The following is an 18,780-nucleotide window of genomic DNA, read 5'->3' as shown; positions in this document are numbered from 1 at the left end:
AAGATCTCTCAAAACTAAGTGATTGGGCAACAAAATGGCAAATGAAATTTAATGTGGATAAACGTAAAGTAATGCACATTGGAAAAAATAACCCCAACTACCCATACAATATGATGGGGGCTAATTTAGCTACAAGAAGTCAGGAAAAAGATCTTGGAGTCATCGTGAATAGTTCTCTGAAAATGTCCACGCAGTGTGCAGAGGCGGTCAAAAAAGCAAACAGGATGTTAGGAATCATTAAAAAGGGAATAGAGAATAAGACTGAGAATATATTATTGCCCTTATATAAATCGATGGTACGCCCTCATCTCGAATACTGCGTACAGATGTGGTCTCCTCATCTCAAAAAAGATATACTGGCACTAGAAAAGGTTCAGAAAAGGGCAACTAAAATTATTAAGGGTTTGGAACAGGTCCCATATGAGGAGAGATTAAAGAGGCTAGGACTCTTCAGCTTGGAAAAGAGGAGACTAAGGGGGGGATATGATAGAGGTATATAAAATCATGAGTGATGTGGAGAAAGTGGATAAGGAAAAGTTATTTACTTATTCCCATAATACAAGAACTAGGGGTCATCAAATGAAATTAATAGGCAGCTGATTTAAAACAAATACAAGGAAGTTCTTCTTCACGCAGCGCACAGTCAACTTGTGGAACTCCTTACCTGAGAAGGTTGTGAAGGCTAGGACTATAACAGAGTTTAAAAGAGAACTGGATAAATTCATGGTGGTTAAGTCCATTAATGGCTATTAGCCAGGACGGGTAAGGAATGGTGTCCCTAGCCTCTGTCTGTCAGAGGATGGAGATGGATGGCAGGAGAGAGATCACTTGATCATTGCCTGTTAGGTTCACTCCCTCTGGGGCACCTGGCATTGGCCACTGGCGGTAGACAGGATACTGGGCGAGATGGACCTTTGGTCTGACCCGGTACGGCCTTTCTTATGTTCTTATGACTCTGAGACCTTAGTGCTGTAAAATATTCAAAACTGAATTTTTCTTTTATTCTATAGCTTGGCCCACATGAAATGTGGAGCACCTCTTTGTACACTGCTGTAAAAGTCTTCTGATCTTCAGCCAGGAATGAAACTTCCATCACTTTTAAAATGTGTATTTCTTTCACCTTAGACTGTGGCCCAGCAGAATTCAATCAGGACAAAAACTGATTGCAGATTTTCTTTTTCAGCCAGAGCTTTCATTTGTCCTTCTCAAAACTAATTGCATCTGGTGCTACTAAGCATATGCAAAACTAGTGGTAGTTAGTCACTGTGCATAAAATGACTGAACCTGCAGGGATTCAATAGGCAACATTGCCATTGAAGTTAATGGGGCAAATTCATCACTCTAACTAGTGAAGTAAGAGGACTTACACAAGGAATTAATTCAGCCCACGTGTGTCTTGCCTGGATGAGGACAGCAGAATTCAGAGAGAAGCAGAACCAACCCAGTTGTATCTTTCGTATTTTTCAGCATCTGGATATTATACAACCTGATCAGACATTTATACAAAAATGTGTTAGTTTGGAAACATTTTTTCTGAAGGTTCTGTTCTACTCTGTAAAGTGACAGTATTAAACTGACAAGGTGGGTGATGTAAAGTTAAAATGGCATCTTGGAATTCTAAATTTATTTTGTCTCACTAATTGCCTAGCAAAATTTCCTCAGTTTTCAATTAAAATGACACTTTTCCCTGACCAGCAACCCTCATACTCAACTTGGGCTGTTGCCTTCTCTCTTATCACCACAAGTAATAAAGATCCTGTAGGCCAAATTATGTCTTCAGTATCACCTGTGAAACCCCACTGCATCCAAATTATGTTCTGTTAGCACTGCTCCAGTTAATTGAAGGCTTAGGGTATTTTATACATATAATTGTATTGTCAGTGGCATCTAGGAGCCACATATGTAGATAATTCACCCTACACGATCTTTATTACCGATGAGATGGGAGAAGAAAAATAGCCAACTCGACTCTGAGCCCAGTTTGAGTTTTTAGGGCGAGATGGGTTAAAAAAATAGATTTCTATTTGTAAACTGAGTTCCTACCTACAGCTGATCAAAAAAAAAATCCATCTAAACTTTACATCTGAATTTGCCAATTTGTCAAAATCTTGGAAATCTTTTCTGAAACCTGCTTGGGTTTCTAGGGCTTTCAGGCTCTCTGTTAGTTTGCAAGGCACACTCCCTGGAAATTCTGACTCCCAGACATGCAGGTCCTTGACAACCCTGCTTTCAGAGTCCCTGGCTCCAGGGCAGCCCACCAGGCTGGCTGCCGAGTCACGGTCCCAGGGTTTCTAGCATCCCCAGATCACATTCCATCGCATGATGAATTTCAAAACTTTGGGTTTTTGTTCAAAATCTGAATGAAACAAAACTTTGAAATCACAAATTTCTCTGCAAGAGATTCTCATTCTCCTCCCAGCTCTATTCATATCATACAAAAGCCAAACTCTGACCCTCACAAGGCCATTTTTACAGTCATTCAACAGCAACTGAAGTCAGTACTTTTTCTGAATGTAGTTCACAAGACAGGAGTGCAACAAAGAACATAGCTCCTCAGCAGGTGAGGGAGTGCTAACTACATCCTGGCCAACTAGGAAGCCAGAAACAATCACCTTCTAAGTGCATTATTTTATGGAACTGTAGACATAAAAATCTATTTAAGATAGGTATATCTCCATATAGTATTTATCTCATAGAGCTGGAAGGGACCTTGAAAGGTCATCAAGTCCAGCCCCCTGCCTTCACTAGCAGGACCAAGTATGGATTTTTGCCCCAGTTCCCTAGGTGGCCCCCTCAAAGATTGAATTCACAACCCTGGGTTTAGCAAGCCAATGCTCAAACCACTGAGCTATCCCTCACCCCGTAGGATAAGGGTTAATATGATTGAAATGTGATGACAGTTTATTTTGATCATGTTTGTGTTTTTTGAAATAAGATGCATTAAGAGCAGACAGTTTCAATCAAATCACTTGAAATGGGCATTACTGTACCATACTTCACCCAAGGATAGATTAAACTTCACAAGACTGCTCCGAGCCAGGTACAGAGTATTGATTTTACAGATGGATAAAGCCATGAGATCTTAAGATCTGTAGCGGCAAGTTGAACATAGTCTTGACTCCCACTCGTCTGTTCAAATACAGCCTCCACATAAATTCACATTCTTCATATGAAATCACCATCTTGGAAGGTCTCTGGAACAATTGTTAGCCGCAATAGCAGCTAGTGATGATTGACGGTGAGATACCAGCGTGAGGGAAGACACAATTAGAAATAATTGAAAGAGCCCATATCAGTGGGTCTCTCACTCTTTCCCATGTCAGGACCTACCACCTCCCATGTAGTCAGCATTTACACTTGATCCCTTCCCCTTCAGCAGTATGGAAGACCAACAGGGCTGAGCATCCATGGCTTCTCAAACACCACCCCTTTAAAAATATGGGTCCCAAATAACGTGCCAGTCAGTTCTATAGAGGTTCTTACCCCACATGTATAAACTGTAGTATCTGAGGGCTACACCCACAAAAGAATTTATGTGCCAGAATCAGGTCCCACCAGGATTCACAGTCCCCCTGCTCATTGCTGCTGAGCACCTACATATTTGCCATAAACATTCCCCCGGCACATGCGCACTGCAGTTCCAGGCCAGGCATCTGGTGACCTGTTCCCCAGAGCAAGACACAAGTCAGTGTACAATATGCACTCCTCTGCCTAACTCACCTGCAGGGCCCAATCTAGTGAATTTGCTTTGACCTCACCTACTTGTGCGAGCACCTATAGGTGAGCTTGCACAAAATAGCTGTGTGGTGCCAAGAATCACTGGGCCGGGGAGAGTGTGAAAATGAAGCTCTAGGCTGGTGGTTACAGCACTCCTGTGGGAGACCCCAGAAGCAGACCTCCCCCATGCTAATGATTTTTATTTGTATTTAACCACAGTGAAACAACTGCAATAGGAAACGCTGGGGGAGCTCCACATCAGACATTTCCCAGAGCCCTCACCTGTTCCTCTCAGGCAGAAAGAGGGACTTGAATTGGGGGATGGGGGTTGTCTTCCACATGCCAGGTGAGTACCCTAACCACTGAGGGGAAAGTTCTGTTAGCAGGCTGCTGCTTTTTCCCTGGCTTTTTGCTAAATCAGTGCCTGCCCCAAGTTTCAGTTTCTTTCTTGCCCTGAGCACCTTCCCAGAGTGCATTAAAGCAACATGACTAGCAGCTGTCATGAGGTTTGTTCTCTCATTCTCTCCCTTGGGGGAGAAGTGTGTACAGTAGAATGTTTCAGTTTGTTTTTCTTCCTTTTCGTTCTATACACACATAGCTGTTCCTATGTAGAAAAGGCCTGAGAAAATGCACCTGCACTTGGAGCAGGAGCATGTGACATTACTCCCCATATTCTTTATGGAAATATGCTTATGATATGGCATAAGGGAGATATATTTTATGCAAGATGGGTCTTGTAAGGTATCATTGGAAAGGTTATAATTTACTGCATGTGATTATCCCATTTGTATGCATGTATCATTTCTGTATCTAAAGTTAGCAATATTGATTTTGTAATAACTACAACTGTGTGTGTATTTGGGAGACACCCACCAGACAACAGGCCATCAGCCTTGATGGGCCATTAGAAAGGAACAATAAGACTTTGAAGATACTAATCTCTCGCCTTCCTGAGAGGTGTCCTGGGCCGTAGCTGTGACACTCTTTGGTCAGTTGGTCCTATCACCTGGTACTATACACCGTCTTGGACTTCTAGTAATTTTCCACTAAAAGTAGGGGGGAGGTCAAGAGTGTGAAACAAAAGATTCCCGCCTTATGTAAACTTATTTAAGGCAGGGGAGTAAGGCAAACAGTACTCTTCTCCATTGCCTTCCTCCCAAGAAGAAAGACTGCTTAAAATATCTGAAGAGACAAAGGAACTGAGCAGTGGGAAAGGCAAGGCCTGAATCCAAACTAAGACAGGAGTCTACTCTAGTCTGTAAAGAGAAATAACTGGAACTCTAAGCTACAGAAACTCTGCAACTTGTCTAAAACAACATTTAGGGTGAGAAATTATTTCTTGAAACCAAGTATAAGGAGGTAGCCTTGTTAGTCTGTATCCACAAAACCAACAAGGAGTCCGGTGGCACCTTAAAGACTAACAGATTTATTTGGGCATAAGCTTTTGTGGGTAAAAAAAATCCCACTTCTTCAGATACATGCACTTGTGGCCTGGCCCCCCACTTCCTATCTGCTCCTCTTCCCCCCCCCCCCAGGACTCCTGCCCCATCCAACCCCTCCTCTCATTCCTGATGGCCCTCCCCAGGACCTCTGCCCCATCCAACCACCCCTTCTCCCCCGCCCCGGGACTCCTGCCACCCCATCCAACCCCCTATCTTTCCTGACTGCCCCCCTGGAATCCCTGTTTCCTCCCCCTGACCACCACCCTGAACTCCCCTGCCCTCTATCCAACCCCCCCTGCTCCCTTACTACGCTGCCTGGAGCACCAGTGGCTGGAGCCGGGCTATGCTGCCGCCACTGCTGGCATGCAGCACAGAGTGCCAGGCTCTGCAGCTGCGCTGCCCAAGGAGCTCACAGCCCCACCGCCCAGAGCATTGCGCCGCCGGCAAAGGGAACAAGATGAGGCTGTGGGGGAGGGTGGACAGCAGGGGGCTAGCCTCCCGGGCCAGGAGCTCAGGGCCAGGCAGGATGGTCCCATGGGCCAGATGTGGCCCACGGGCCATAGTTTGCCCACCCCTGTTCTAGGCAGAGGAGAGGGAGAAAGAACACCAGAAACAGACAGAAATTGATGAGCAAAAAGCAGCCCACCAGAGAGCCATAGAACTGAGACAGCTCGAGGCTGATAAGGAAAGAGAAGCCCAAAAGCATGAACTGTCTAATGGAATGGAAGAGCAGAACCCCACACCAGGGGACCCCACCTTTCCAAAAATCTACAAGTGGGAGTGGTTGTGTCCTCCATACAGCAAGTCCGGGGACATTGCTGAATATTTCATCCCCTTTGAGAGGCTGGGTATGCTCCATGCGGTTCCTGAGGATCAACAGATGACCACTTTGGTTGCAAAGTTGACTAGGAGAGCTCTGGACATATTCAATAAGATGCCAATTAGTGATACTGTTGCTTATGGTAAATTTAAGGAATTGGTTTTAAAACCGTTTCAGATTACACCTGAAACTTATAGAGTAAAATTTAGAAGCTCTACGAGAGAGGCTGGATTAAGTAATGTGGCTCAGTGAAATCCCAGTACATCGGGTGCCATCACAGCAGGGGAGTCCAACCTGTCACAGTGAGATTTGTGATGGGTCTAATGTGCTGGGGGAGTTCAGTCCAGTCTCTAACAGACCCTGGAGAAAGATCTAGCTGCGGCACAGACAAGTTTTACCCTTATTGTAGAGAGGACAAAATTGTCATCCACTGGTTTCATCCGAAAGCTGTCCCATTGAGCCCAAACAGCAGATCTGCGGTGAGACTTAGAAAGTCGCAAGAGTTGGTGCTTCCCAAACAGCACCTCACTACTGATATGGAATTGGCAAGGGCAAGCGAACCCAGGAACCACGGCTTGCAACCTTGAGAAGTCCTATCTCCCAATTCCAAGCCTGAGACCATTTTTGTTGCATTATCATTTATTGACACTAACAGTTGCACACTGAAGGTACAAAGATGTAAAGCATAAGGCAGTGGATAGGAGAAACATCTAGAGAGGGCACTGCCTGAAATAGCGAGTGCAGTGCAATACACAACGACGCTGTTCAATGATTGACACAGAAGGGCCCCCCTGCAGCATTCTCACTTCGTAATGTATTCATGAACTAAATATCATCTTCCCACATGCATAGTTCAGTAATAGTTTCCTCTTGTTTGATCATCCTACAGCACTGTTCTGTGGACTGTTAGCCTGAAAGGAAGTCACATTTATAGTGACTTGCATCTGAGTTTCACCCCAATCACAAAGAGCTATTCTTCTGAACTGAGTTTCCAACTGGGTGAACATTTTGTGTGTTTTGACTCAGCTGTAGAAGTCTAAGATGTTCCAGTTAGTTAACAATAGCCTGATGCTCTGGTACAGCTTTCCCACCAACATCGCGCTGTCCACACTGGTGCTTACGTCAGTGTAACATCTGTCAACATAAATTATGCCGACATAGGCTATAGTGAAGACCTAGCCAGAATCTCACAGTTCTCCTGAGAAAAGCCAGGTCAGCCCTATATGCCTAACTCCAGGAGAAGCTTCATGGCTGAGAATCCTGAGCAGAAGAAAGCCCCTCCCTTCAGCCCATGAGTCTCCTAAAGCCCAGACCAGTGGGAGTTATGCATTTAAGTCCTGGCCTTTTCCTGTGTATTTCACTCTTAGGCAGCTCCCCATTCTGCTCCAAAGGTAGTGTGAGGGCATTTAAAAATAGCAAATTTTTTTTAAAATCCATATGTCATTCATATTCTGAAAGCATCTTCCTCCTGCTTTTCTTACACCTCTCACACTGCCACATGCTTTCTGGGGGACTTATCCTGGTGACCAGGCTGGTGCTGAGCTCATCCTCACCTAGGTTATTTAGAGCTCAGCACCTACGCTGTAGGCTACATTAGGTTTCCTGAAGAAAAGAAACAAAAACAAAAAAAAAAGAGCTGTTGACTGGTTTAGTCTTTTCCAAGATGCTGCTCTCAAGCTCCCCAGGCTCACTGAGAGGGGAGTGTTGTAGTCCACAGAGTTAAAGCTCTTGCAGGGATGTGTGTCCCCGTTATCTCTCAGTATTTCATTTGCATCTGTATGCCCCTGGCTCCAATCTGCTCTCTGCACACTGTTACTGCAGCAGCACAAGCCTTTATATACCTCTCTCCCTAGCCTTTATCTGGCTCTACCCTGCCATTTCCCTGCACCTCTGCTATAACTACTTAAGCCCCAAATCAGGATGATTTTTATACGCACAGATTTTAAGACACAGATTAAATGGAATTAGTGAAAAATAGCTGCCGTATTCCATTCAGAAGCTACAATTTCCACCACCCCGAGAGATTTATCAGTGCATCTTCAGCCTTTTGAAAGAGGCTGTAGGTTCCGTCTCACTTCTCACCCTGCTGTACATTTATAGATGCTCCTTTCACATTCTGTCACTTAAGAGACATTTCTGGATAAAGGGCAACTTGGAACAATGCCACAAGCTGCCTCAGCGCTTGTATCTGGCCCTGATTTCATAATTCACTGGGAGAGCTAAACAACATGCTCTGACAGCTTTTGTGTCCCAATTCCTAGAAGAAATCCTCTCGAGAGCCACTCACTCAGACAGACATTCAGGCAGAGCAGCAGTTTGCATGGAGGAGGTGGCATAAATAACTTGCTGGAGTAGAGGCAGGGAAATTATATGTTGTGGCACTACGGTCATGGCTCTGGGGTTAAGATTGCAACCACGTTCCATGATGAGTTTTGTTTTAGGCATCTTCATGGTAACATTGGCTAGTCCTGAAAATTGCTAGATTTTCTCTGGAGTTAAAGGTCAGATTTTCTGCAAAGTCTGAAGAAAATGTATTGCATTACATGGCGTATAAAAATTACGCTAAAATAAAATGTTAACAGAGTTTAACAGTACTCTGGGTCTTAGCTCAAAAGCAGCTTGTAGGTGCTTTGTATAGTTTTAAAAACCCCTTCAAACATTCCATAGGGTAAAATCTTCTTGAAGACTAATGAGCAGGGTATATTTGACAAAATGTGGTTACAAGTAAGCACTTTTTATTAGCAATTGTTAGATCTAATTATAATAGTTATAGTGTGAGTGTAAATGCAATATGATAGCAGGCTTTAGAGCTTTGCATGGATGAGCAGAGCTACTCTACTGACTCACTCTTGTAGCCAGGGCAAATAAATCTCATTCAAATCAATTTGCAAGAGAAAAAGCTAACTAGTTCTATTCTACAGTAGAAGAGCTAGTGAGAGGAACAAGTCGTCCTGCAAGGAGAAGTCCTGGGAATAAGTAAGCCTGACAAAAGGTCTACAGAGAATTGTTTGTGAGTCAAGTCCTACCTGAAAGATTTATTGCTTATGTTAACTTTCTAAAGCTTCAGAACAAGTTACTAGTGCAGGAAGGGTGGGGATTTTTAGACAAAACCCAATCATGCATTTGGGGAGCAGGGAAGTGGCACCGAGACCATTGCCCATTCACAATGAGCAAGTTCCCCTCTAGTGGCTGGTTACAACTTGGAGATAGCTATAGGAAGGACCCATATGTTAACTCCTAACAGGGTCTTCTGTAGCTCAAGCAGTAGAGAGCTAGGAGCAGTGATCTTTCCCCTTTCTCCAGGCAGATTTAGTTTGTTTAACAATTGTAGGGTTGGCTCATATGTAGCAATGGGTTTATTGTCCAATGGCACCTAGCTTTTTTTTCTGCATTAAGAAAATTGGTCAAACTATTTTTGAGTTACACATCATTAAAAATTACCTTGAGTATTCACAACCACCATAGGAGGAAGTAAGCTCAGAGTGCAAAGCCGTCCAGCCAAGGACCACAGCTCGAAGGGTATGTGCATCCAGCCACACTGCATCTGACAGACAGACAGACAGACAGACAGTTCCTAGTTCCACAAACACCAAATCACAGAAGTGTAGGGCGGGAAGGGATCTTGAGAGGTCATCTAGTCCATCCCCCTGCCCTGTGGCAGTACCAAGTATTAATGAACCATCCCTGACAGATGTTTGTCTAACCTGTTCTCAATCCATTAAGGCAAAATACTTTTACACCAGATTCACCCTTTCAAGTGCCATCATGCAACCCTCTGGCCAAACTCTTGGAATCTGGAGGTTTGGAACCCCAGCCCCTTCAAGGGACTTGGGACTCAGATATTCCCTATCCTCCCCAATCCCAACCGTTAATGGAATCCAAGAATGCCAGCCCATAAAAACAGTCCTACAGTTAGGCACATAATGACACTTCTTTTCTCTAAATCCACACCTGAAAAACCAGGGCTGCATCAAATTTCTCTTAATGAATGCAAGGTTAGAGGTCAACAAAACTAGCATTATTCATTATCTGATTCAGGATAAGATCTCTGACCCTGCCTCCCTCGAAGACTTGATTCATCCTCATCACTACCCAGTCCTTTTAACCCATCTAGCCCCAATAGGTTGTTCAGTACAACACAAGCCAAGGAGGATCCCTGAGCAAGCAAAAGAAGACAAAGGGAAATGGAGAAGTAGCTCTGTGACCAATATGCAGAAGATGCCCCCCACCCAAAATCCTCAGAAGCCCAGATGGTCTGTGAGGGAAAGACTAGAAGGTACGTTAGACTCCTACAGATGTTCACCTGAAACCCAGCAAACCTCCTAGAACAACTGATAGATCTACTGCTGGAATCCCCCACCCAGATTCACTGTTCTTAATGACAGTTACAACCACATGGACAATGCCCAAAACACCCACCCCTAGCAGCTGATGTTCTGCATGGAACATAGTAACTCTGGGTTCTCAGATACCTGGACCTGATCATCAGACTAGGAGTAGAAATTGGGGACAAATGTTCTGCCACCTCCCCCAGGTGAAGATCATGGTCTTCCACGCATCCCAAGAAGAAAGGAGTACACAGCTGGTTCAGCTTGCCCATGGAAAGCCAGTTACCAGCTAGACAGGTAATATGCTGACAACCTAGTAGAACAGTACAACCATCTGATAGCCACAACCACTGACGTGTCATGAAGATCTCTGCAGTACACAAACCAACTATGTGTACACAGGTGAAATGTGTACCTCACTAGTGACACAAACCTATTCTGAATCCATCCACCACACACACTCAATTTTACAGCACTCCATCATTGCAACAAATGAAGCTCAGAAAGACCTTCTCCATCATCACAGCTGAAAAGTGGCAGCCAGCAGAGAGATTCCACATGGTGAACCAGCTGGTCAAGCCAGACTGCTTTACCTAAACATTAGACCCAAGCACTGACCACAGTAAAGCGTTCTCAACCTACTGCGCAGGAAATATTGACCAAATAGGAGATGAACTCACTGTGGCAAAAAAACATTAAACCAGCCTGAATGGCAACAGCCACCCTACTGAGTTCAGCCTTATCTCACATGATTAAACTCAAGAAAGCCAGCCCATCTCCTACAAAACAGATCCATGCCTCTCCTGGCTAATGGAGGCCAGCCAAGAACAGCTGTGCCCACTGCCAGCAGAAATGAATGCCTGCTTAAGAGAAGCAAGCATGCCAATCATGGGGGGGGGGGAAAAAAAAACCCAATCCTAAAGAGGCCAACATGATACAGTGAACCTCTCCAACTACCACTGTATCTGCAACCGCCCATTTCTTGGGGTGAGGGAAGGAAAATATGAGAAAGCAGTGACAACCAAAGTCCAGCAACATGTGACATCTGCCGTCACTTGGGACCCTTTGCAATCAGGCTTTTGCTTTTGACATGGCACAGAAGCAGCCCTCCTGGTGCTAGCAAATGATCACCTCACGGCAGTGGTTAAAGGCCATGTCTCTTTACTTGTACTACTCAACCTCGCTGCAATTTTTTCACATGGATAAACACAAGGCATTGCTGACCTGCTTACCTGATATAGCTAAAATAAACAGTGCAGCGCCACAATGGCTTCAATCATTCCTCTCCAGCAAGAATGGGCATGAGCAGCTGCTACTCTTCCCCAAAAGCCTTCACTTGTGGAGTCCCACAGGGATCTAGCTGGTCCTCCCTCCTCTTCATTATCTACAAGAGACTTACTGAGGAGGATCTGAGAAGGTGCTGCTGTGACTTCAGTGTATCAGTAGCCTAAGTACTTCAACAATGCTGATTCTTCCTTATTGAGCTTCCCTTCGAAGTACCCAAGTCATCAAAACACTTAGCATGTAAGTGTGCTGATGAATCAGTGCCTGGCTTCAAAACCTTCTCTTGCTACATGGAGATACTTTTACATGTTTTTGTAGATTCTGCTGAACTAGGATTTCATATATTCAGATGAGAGACTGCACAGGGATCTCTCTCTGCCCAAGAGACATTACCGCAACTCTCTGGAGACAGCAGAGAATCTCAGGTATTCTGAGGCCTCCAAATAAGATTCCAACAAGTCCAAAACTGTGTCAGCTTGGAGTGCTTCAAAGATAGTTGCCTCAAAGCAGATGCCTGACTCAAAGTGCAGCTTTGCCTCCTAGAGAAAGGCTTTCAGAGAGGAAGGTCTCAGTGTTCAGGATATCTGTGCAGAGCCATCACATGAACCTACAATCCACAGTTAATGCAAAACAGCCCTTTCAGGCCATCAAGCTTTAGGTAAATTGTATTGGCAATGTGGTTGTTTTAATATGAGGAGCAATCCCAATCAGCATTTAGTGATTGAATAAGAGTGATATGATGGTTGAATGGCTTAGGATGTTGGGGCATCATAAACTATGGGCTGGTTATTGTCACATGTTCCTACCTTTAAAACCATTAATCTGTTTTTCTTCAAGCTGGGATCCATGTAACAGAGCAGAATTTGGCCCTTTTAAGCTGATGCAACAACACTCTAAAGAACACACGGTCAGCCTGTCATATCCTCTTCTCCAGGAAAAAATTTCTCTCTCAGTCACAGGCAAAAACATCAAAGCATAACACACAAATATGATGCAGGCTGCAGTTGCCTAGGTAGATGCACAGTCCTGGGTTCAGAGAACAGCCTTCTCCCAGGCTTGCTCTCTCTCCTGTTTCTGGATCAGCTGATTTGATGGTCCCTCTCTGGAGCCCGAATTGCTATTGCCATCTCATTTGCCAGGGATAGTCTAGGGCTTCTGCACCCTGTGACCAACTCCACACACACACACACACACACACACACACACCCTCTGTAACTTGGTTATGACTCCAACGCATGTCATTTACATTGTGGAGGTCCCCATTTATGTGAAGCTCCATCTGTCAGAATAAAATCTAAATCCATATGCTATTTGGATAAACTAAGTTCTCATTATATAGGCCCTTCATCACCCCAGAGACATAAATATGCACTGCACCAACAGTCATTTCCCAGAGGCTCTGCAAGCCATGCTGCCATTGGTAACGATGGAGCTACAGCAGAGAGACTCTTTATCAAAACACATTTCTCTCACATTTAAGGATTCCTTCTCTCCAGTGTTCAGGGGAATAAGGAGGCAGTCGCTGTTACTGTCAAACAGCAAAAGCCAATAAGGTATTCATTAAATACCAAAGATAATTCAGCACCAATCCTTAATGTGTGTTTATGGGATGGCACGACTACCTCACGATCATATGAGCCTGCAGTTAGCTAAGTCTTTTTAGAGTATTCTGCACAACACAGAAATTGTCTCTGAGCCTTTGAGTTTTTCCCACTGTTGAAAGAGGAACAATCCAAGTATGCTCTGGAGCCTCCTCTACTCGGTACGTGGGCTCAGCGTTTTTCACTTTGTTCATACTCTATGCTGCTCAGCACTTGCATTTGGGTCGTGCCAAGGTAGCTCAGAACAGGCCCTAGGGAGCAAGAACCTGGATTAATTCCACACACCGAACATATAAAGAGAAACATTCTTGGGGTACAGCAGTGCTTGGCTATCAGATTTGCTCCTATAGCATACAAGATGCCTTGTGTATTTCTCCAAATTCCATTTGTACTGATATGAACTGGCCCCCAGGCTTGGTGGAGGACACTGTTCTACAGAAGGAAGCTGGAGCACAGAAAAAGGGGTAAATGAAATATATGTAAACCGCACAGTCTCCCTCTCTCAGGCCACGTCTACACTACCCACCAGATCGGCGGGTAGTAATCGATCCATCGTGTCTCATCTAGACGCGATAAAAATCGATCCCCGAATCGACGCCTGTACTCCACCTCAGCAGGAGGAATAAGCGGAGTCGACGGGGGAGCCGCAGCAGTTGACTTGCCGCTGTGAGGACAGCCAGGTAAGTCAAACTAAGATACTTAGACTTCAGCTATGCGAACAGCATAGCTGAAGTTGCGTATCTTAGATCAATCCGCTCCCCCCCCCCCCAGTGTAGACCAGCCCTCACACACACTCCTGTTTCATTGTTATTAGAGGGGCACTCTGTTAGTCCCTTTGATAAGCTGTGCACTTACTGCCATCTCAGCTCTGAGGGGTTTTGTAGAATAAATCAAGCCCATATGGCTACTACCTTTCAAACCCCCACCTTTGATCAATGACAGGCAAGAGGACAACAGTTTTTTATATCCATGAAGGGACATCTAAGTATTTAGCCCTTCTGATTAGTGGAGTGGGATTCAAGCATTTTGAAAGAGGCTCTGATACCTGTATGACAAGCAATGCATGGAGGTTCGTTAACAATATCTACTCAGAGTTTCAGGCAGTGGCTACTAAGTGCCACTGCATTCTCCTGCAATGGTGTTAAAGGAAGCTCTGAATATGCATGTCAGCCTCTGTACAGGCAGCTCAGACTCTGATCTAGTGAAGTGCATAAGATCTGCCAAAGGAACAAGCCCTGCTGCTGAGTAAATTAACACAGAGACACAGGGCATGAGCTTGGAGACTTCAGCAAGATGAATCCTTCTCAGTAACTTACCAAATCAAAAAAGCCAGGCTGCCAACCCACTAGTGAGTAAGCTGGGTGCCTGGCCCAGTGCATCAGAATAGGGGATGGGGAGGAAAGCGCTCTTATTCTGCTGTCTCCGCAGTGTTGCACCCCCTATGCCTATTGTCTGGAATACACGTCTACTGGTGATGGTGGCTTTCGCTCATTCAACAATTTTCAACCAGGTTTTTCAAGCACATTTAAGGAAACATGCAGTTCCCCACAGGTTTGCCCTCTGACTTCCTCTGCAGAATCTACTGCTCTGTCCAGGGCTTTGGTCACAGCCCATGACTAAGTAGCTGGCTTCACTGGCTCAGTGGGAACACTCACTCCCAGGAGTGCCAGGGAGGATAGGAAACGCACAGTGATTTTTAATCACTATTTGGCTGCAAGTTCCAAGGCCAGGGAAATACCTGTTTACCTGATTAAAAACAAGATGTGTTACGTACACATAGTCAGTAATTAGGACATGAGTATAGCAGACAATACCCTTCTGGCTGAATACAATGCAAATCCCTGGGCTATGTATATTCTGCGTGACAGTACCTTCAGGACACTGATATCATAACACCTGCCTCCCTTCAACATTCAGTGCCAGAGAGGGGTGCTTGGGCATCAGCATCAAATCTAGTCAGAGGAGAGAAGAAGCCTGTGTTCACTGTACTTTATGTAGCTGCACTTTATTTAGAGACAAATTCTGATCTCAGTCAGGAATATCTCCACTGATATCACTGAAATCAGAACCAGGTTCTTAGTGTTTTAGCTGTGTTGGGGGCAGACCAACAACATACAACAACACAGTTTTCCATAGACTGTAAGCAAAGCAAGGGTCCATTACTGAAGCCTTGGCACTTCCCTTTGCATGGCATGCATGTGTTGCCAAACTACAATATGGAACAGTGCCTGGAAATAAACTTGTGTGTTGTTACAGAGTGCCCTGACCTGGCTGTGGTTCTAGTGTAGATGGGCCCCCAGAGATGAATGCCCTGGGGTGAATGCCAGGTTGGCCTTGGATAGTTCTGCCAAACACCAGGGGAGTTAATACATTCCTTTGTCTTTTGGGATGGTGGGAACAGAATATTCTCTGCTCAGCAATCTACAGAGCATGAGCTCAATTCATTGGACTTCAGTGGATTTACACAAGGGGTGAATTTAGCCATAGGGCCAGGCTAGGGATATGCTTTGCAGAATAGGTGATCTCTGTCTAAATCTTTTGTTAAGATTAGAGAAGCAGATGATGCAACTTTTACTTAAGGGCTTTTTGATACAATAGTCTAAAAATATCCTCACTTACTGGCTTGTTTGGAAACTTCTGCAACCCTACTGCCTGTCACAAGTCCCAGGAAATGCAGGACATTTGCCTTTTGGACTGCAATAACTGGTAATCCACTGCTTAAGAAGTTAGATAGTTGCATATACCTAAGGATAAGTTGCAGATGAGCTACAAATAAGAGAAGCCAGATTCTGAATCCAGTTTTTACTTGCTTGTGGATGAGTTTGCTGTATTGAGTGGCTGCACTTCCCGCTAGGTCTGGCACTAGATAGTGGTTTTCTGAGAGACTGGAAAAGAGAGAAACGCAAAGAACAATTCTGCATGCAGCTGCAGAAAGCTGATGGCATTCACTGGGAAGCCTGCCCTCAACTTGGCATTGTTGGTCTCTCTTCATTCCGTCCTCTTTCTCCCAGCACTTAGACAATTTAGGAACATCTTTTGGGAAAGTATTATCTTCCATTTCTGCCCCTGCTATTTTCTGGGGCTGTGGCTCAACTCATCTCTTTTGTAATTAATACTGCATAATATTCTAAAACTATCATCAGACTCAATAACTTGTGGTTTGTCCCACTCTTACTCAATATCAAGTTCAATTAAAAATAACCTGGGTATCAAAAGGGTCACAGAACTATGACCAAGAAACATCAAGGGAGGTTTATAAAGAACAAGTGCAGTAAGTGTCTACAACAATCATGGTCAGAGTAGAAACTTTCTCCCCATGCACATGCTCCTCTTAAGTAGATGTTGTTTCTCTTCCTTTGATTGGGCTCCCTGACCCCAGACTGTGTAAAACTGGAGATTCTGGGGGCAGAGAAGCTGGGCTGGCTAGACTAACAGAACAGAGGTTTGTTTGCAGAAAGCTGAAACCCAGCTGCACAGGGCTGAAGCTTGGGGCTCTAAGCCCCACCACCTGGGGCTGAAGCCAAAGCCTGAGCAACTTAGCTTTGTGGAGCCCTGAGCAATTGCCCTGCCTGTTACTCCCTTACACCGGCCCTGGCTTTTATATGCAGAAAAACAGTTGGGCCATGGAATATTTATTACTTGTTGGGGGTGCCTCAGAAAGAAAAATGTTGAGAACTCCTGTAGTAGATGCCGTATATAATAAAGAACTAGCTCGTATGTGTGGTCTACCACCACCTCCCAGTGGATTGGATCAGAACTGCTCAGCTATGTGTCATAAATCCTACAATACTAACAATTGAGGAAGATTCTCCTTTGGCAACAAGGCCTGTGCTTTTGGAGCAGGAGGATCTGGATTCTATTCCTGCCTCACAGAGAAGTTTCAGGTGTCATCCATGGGCAACATAATGGTAACTGGCAAAGCCCAAAGCTTGACAAGATCTTGATTTTAGTAAAGCATTTTATACAGTGTCATGGTTATTTGGATTATTTGGAAATGGGCTCAGATATTAGCTCTGTCACATGGGTCTAGGGTGACCAAACAGCAAGTGTGAAAAATCAGGACAGAGGTGTGGGGGGGGGGGGGTAATAGGAGACTATATATGAAAAAGACCCAAAAATCAGGACTGTCCCTATAAAATCAGGACATCTGGTCACCCTACGTGGGTCGTACATTATTTCACGTAACAGTTAAATAGAAGGGTAGCTATGAGTAAAAACAATGTATCAAGATGGAAGAGTTGATCAGAACAGGTTTTGTTTAACATTTTAACCAATCTGGAAGACCAGATTAAGTGGCATGTTATAATTTATTGTTCCTATGGCACCGTAGGTGTGTGCATGATGCTGAACAGACCAATTTTATGGGCAGGTCCCTCTCCTCAGAGCAAATCTAAGATTACATTTTCAGAGGCTAATGCACAAAATGGAGTAGTGCATACCAGGAGCTGTAATCTCTGTGGGCTGAAGAGGAGAGCCGCTGCAATCTGCTACATTTCATGCCAGTTAGGGGCAACACTTGGATGGACAGACTTCTGGATGCCTCTATTCTATGCCTTTCTGGAGAAATAATAAATCTGTTTATTCCTGTATTTACTGAACTCCACTGCCAGTCACTTTCAGATCGTAGAGCACAGTTGACAGCCGCTAATGTCTGGCTGGCACAAGAGGCCAATAGCAGTGAGGTCAAAATGGAAAGAAATATTCTGAGCTCCAAAGAGAATTGGATGTTTGCCAAGTCCAAGCCCACTTTTTCTCTAGCCAATCTAAGCCCAAAGGGAGACTAAACGTTTCCCCAACATTCTTGTTTAATTCAAAAGTAATTTGGCCAAAAACAATATTCTGGAGGAATGAACTTTGCACCGAGTTCTGATTTTATTTTTACTCGAATGGTATATGCATGAAAGTAGAAGAAATCATGCAATCCACATTCATGCAGCTGTGGATGGAAGAAAAAAAAATTGCTCCCAGTCCCAGACACCCCACATGAGGAATTGCTCTTGCTACTGATTCCTCTTCATCTCATGACCCAGCCAGGTTGTCAGAAGTCTGCATGAGCTCAGATACATTCAACTTCACCAAATTTTGAGGCCCAGAGTGGGACTTGTTGAACTTGAACCCAGCCTCCCCATTCTCTTTCATGCCCCTGGGAAGGGCTCCTATGGAGCAGCCAATACCCCAGATGGCTGGCACTCACCTGCAAGCCATTCTCCAGTATGGGCTCTTCATGGTCAGATGCGGGGAAGGTGGCAAGCTTCTGGCCTTCTCCTCTCACCTGTGTTCTAGCAATGGTCTCCTGGAGCACAGGCTTTTCTTAGCTGGAGGAGAAGAAATAACTCATTATAAGGGGCAGTTTTACACCAATGACCCACTTCCCTTACACACACTGAGAATTTCTGTAACAACTCTATACATATTACTAAACACTCTGTACAGTGAACAACAGAGCAATTCATTCCATCCAGAAACAATGGAGAATTTAAATAGAAACACTTCCCAATTTTTCTATTGATAAGTCCCCTGGGAGCGGTCTTCTGAGTCCTACCCGGTAAATTTCCCAAATATAGGGCCTCCCCAAAGATACTCAGGCC

At 44.6% G+C, this 18,780-nt stretch overlaps 1 long non-coding RNA gene across 2 annotated transcripts in view; it reads right to left on the bottom strand.

Moving 5' to 3' along the window:
- Positions 1-6,418: 6,418 nt before the first annotated feature.
- Positions 6,419-18,780, bottom strand: part of LOC135983452 (uncharacterized) — a 64,167-nt gene continuing 51,805 nt past the window's right edge. For both annotated transcript variants that reach the window (XR_010601132.1, XR_010601133.1), the window contains exons 2-3: positions 18,387-18,507; positions 6,419-13,443 (exon numbers count right to left, since the gene is read on the bottom strand). This is a non-coding gene — a long non-coding RNA (uncharacterized LOC135983452). The remainder of the gene's footprint in view (positions 13,444-18,386; positions 18,508-18,780) is intronic.

Source organism: Chrysemys picta, chromosome 4 (assembly GCF_011386835.1).
Source record: "Chrysemys picta bellii isolate R12L10 chromosome 4, ASM1138683v2, whole genome shotgun sequence".
Taxonomy (NCBI): domain Eukaryota; kingdom Metazoa; phylum Chordata; order Testudines; family Emydidae; genus Chrysemys; species Chrysemys picta.
Note: the sequence above shows the minus strand (reverse complement) of the source record. Positions and strands in the feature narration are given on the sequence as shown.